Raw genomic sequence first — 2937 nt, forward strand, 5'->3', positions numbered from 1 at the left:
GGGGGGAAGGCTGTGGACTCGCTGACCTAGGAGGGGGATCAGGGTGTCCGAAGGGCTCGGGATCCGGAGCACCCTCGTTCCTGGGAATGGGACGTGGTGGGGGCCTAGGCTCTCCAACAGACGGGTCCTTTGGGCCAATCCCAGGGGTCTCCACAGGACGGTCGGTCGTCCTAGGCGCTCTCCCGGCTGGGGGCGCCACTAGGTATGCACGTGTCAGGTGCGCGCAGCCCCCGGGCCAACGCGGCCTCTGGCCGCCCCCCAAAAAAAAAACCCCCAGCTCCGGCCGCTCCCAAACCCAGTCACTGCTGATGTCAAAACCTACACTCGCTTTTCTTTTTTAAATTTAACTTGCTTACCAGTAAAGGAATTAGTTAAAACATGTAGGGCGGTGGTGGGGGGTGGGGGGGATTGCAGTTCCCAACAGCATCGGCTGTTTGAGAAGGTGTTCTGGTAATAAAAGGCCGACTGGCTACAAGAGAAGGGATTTAAACGGGTCAGTTCGGACCTCAGAGTCACTTGGGAGTAACCGAGAAAGACTGAAGACTAGCTGACTGCCAGATCCAGATAAAAACGTGGAGTTCTGAAACCATTTCTGGGGGGAGGGAATGGGGAGAAGAGAAGCGAGGGCAGAGGTCTGTGATCTCGGAGGACCCTGGGCTCTGCGGAAGCTGGGCTGGACCTGGATCACACCAGCCACTCCCAGAGCAGGGTGGGACTCTCTCCACAGTGCTACACGGTGCGGTCTATCTGCTCTCCTCCGTCCTTGCCGAAGGGGCAGAAACTGAAGCCAGGGGTCTATTTGATAGCACCAATGAGTCACTTCGTAACTAAATATGAAGGATAGGAAGACCCAGGTGACATCTGGTGTAGTGACACATCACAGATGCTTTAGAGTTGGAGGGGACATTAAATTCCAATCCGGGGGCCAGCAGGTGGTGTGGTGGTTAAGACACTGGATACCACATGCCAGACTCGGCAGTTTGCATCCTGGACCCAGCAAGACTGAAAAACACACCAGGTGTGTGTGGGTGTGCCCACATCCTGGGAGGAGAATGAAGGAGAAGAGATCACCGCGTGGCCAGCATCTCCTGGGGGGGGGGGGGAGGATTTCTCACTTTCCTTCTCTCTCTGTCTCTCTTTCTCTCCAGTGAGTCCCCTCTGCCATGTGCCCTTTGGCAAAGGAAAAAAGTTGTTTTAAATCCCAGTCTAAATGAATACAACCTGAGGGGAGCTCTGTTGTACCTGTCCTTCTCCTTCCCTCCTGAGGAATGTTCTTTGAAGGAAAGATTTGCAGATGGGATAAGAAAATAGAAAATTTGGGGACCAGCAGATGGCATAATGGTTACATCGCTGGATCCCACAAGCCGGCCACAGTTTGAGTTCTGGACCCAGCGGCTTGAGACTCATGCGTGGCGTGTGTGTGTGTGCCCAAACTCTCTAGAATAGAATGAAAGAAAAGGGATGCGGCACAGCCACCCTGGGGGTTGATTTCTTGCTTTCTGTCTCTCTGTCTCTCTGGCAAGAGTATGTGCCCTATAACAAAAATCTTTCTTAAAAAGAAGAAAAGAAGAAGAAGAAGGAGGAGGAGGAGGAGGAGGAGGAGAAGGAGGAGGAGGAGGAGGAAGAGGAGGAGGAGAAGAAGAAGAAGAAGAAGGAGAAAATTTGTGTGGAACTATTTTCCCACTGTTCACGGAGAGTTCAAGACAAGGGCTTTGCAGGCACAAGTAGCTGTGATGCACCTGCACCTATTCTAGCCCCTGCTCCAATGTTTTGGACAGGTTCAGAATAGAGAAGCCGAGTGCCCAGAGAGATGTCTCTGAGCTCAAGCCCAGTTAGGCTTCAAGAGCAAACCCTAGTTTATATTGACTTGACTGTGGGAGCAGGGGAGTAGGAGGTGAAGAGAGGGGAGAGAAGATGATCCTAAGGAAGAGGCAATGGTGTAACTTTAAAAATTACTGAGTTATAGCGCCCCCTTGGAGAAGATTGCTGCTTATTCTAGTTGGTGTCAGGTGTGGGAAAGTTCGCTCCTACCAAACTGGACAGAAGAGTTCCCATCATCAGGTTCTCCGGTGTCTCTCTGGTCCTGCAGAATTCCTGGTTTCTGCCAGGAGCCAGTCTCAGCCACTGCTGCTGAGGTCCTGGCGGCAGTTTCTGGTGCTACCAGGTGCTCTAGAGTACTGACCTCAAGCAGAGAGGTAACATGAGGCCACTTCCTCTCTACCCCGCCCCCCACTCTCCCTAATTCCAGAGCCGTTCCTTTGCTACTGCGAGTCACCTCAATGTCCCACTATGCTGTGGGGAGAGCAGCCCCCAGGTATTGGTGATGCAGGCGCTGGTGGAGTTCTCACCTGTAGAACTAGACCCAACTCTTCTCCATTTGGCCTCGGGGGCCATCACTCATGCTGTTCTGGACAGCAGACCCTGAACTCCACCCATTTCCCATGGCCCTCTAGACTAGCCTGTAACCAGAGACACTTTCCCAGCCCCCAGGTTCTAGTAGCAGCTGGATCATGAGGCTAGGGTTTCTTGTGATTCAAAAGAAGCTGCTCTATGCCAAGGGTCTCTTCTTCATTCTTCTGCTGCTTTTATTTATTTATTTATTTGCTGTAGGGTTTGTATGCAAGCTGGAGAGAGAGGGAGAGAGAAATCAGCCCCTGGGGGATAGCCGTGGTGCAATCTGCTTCTCTCCATTCTCCTGTTGGGATTTGGACATGGGTGCATACATCCTGGCATGTTTTCCAAGTGGTCAGGCCTGGGACTTGAACCGTGCAGTCCGTCATGTGAGATCCAGCTGGCTTAATTACCAGGCCACTGGGTTGGTCCCTATTCTTTGTTCTTTTTTTTTTTTTCAAGATAGAAATTTTTGCTGTAGGATACATTCACTCACTGGAGAGACAGAGATGGAGGGACAGAAAGCAAGAAATCATCCCCCAGGGG

Source organism: Tupaia chinensis, unplaced genomic scaffold, assembly GCF_000334495.1.
Source record: "Tupaia chinensis unplaced genomic scaffold, TupChi_1.0 Scaffold000186_1, whole genome shotgun sequence".
In the NCBI taxonomy this organism is placed as follows: Eukaryota; Metazoa; Chordata; class Mammalia; order Scandentia; family Tupaiidae; genus Tupaia; species Tupaia belangeri.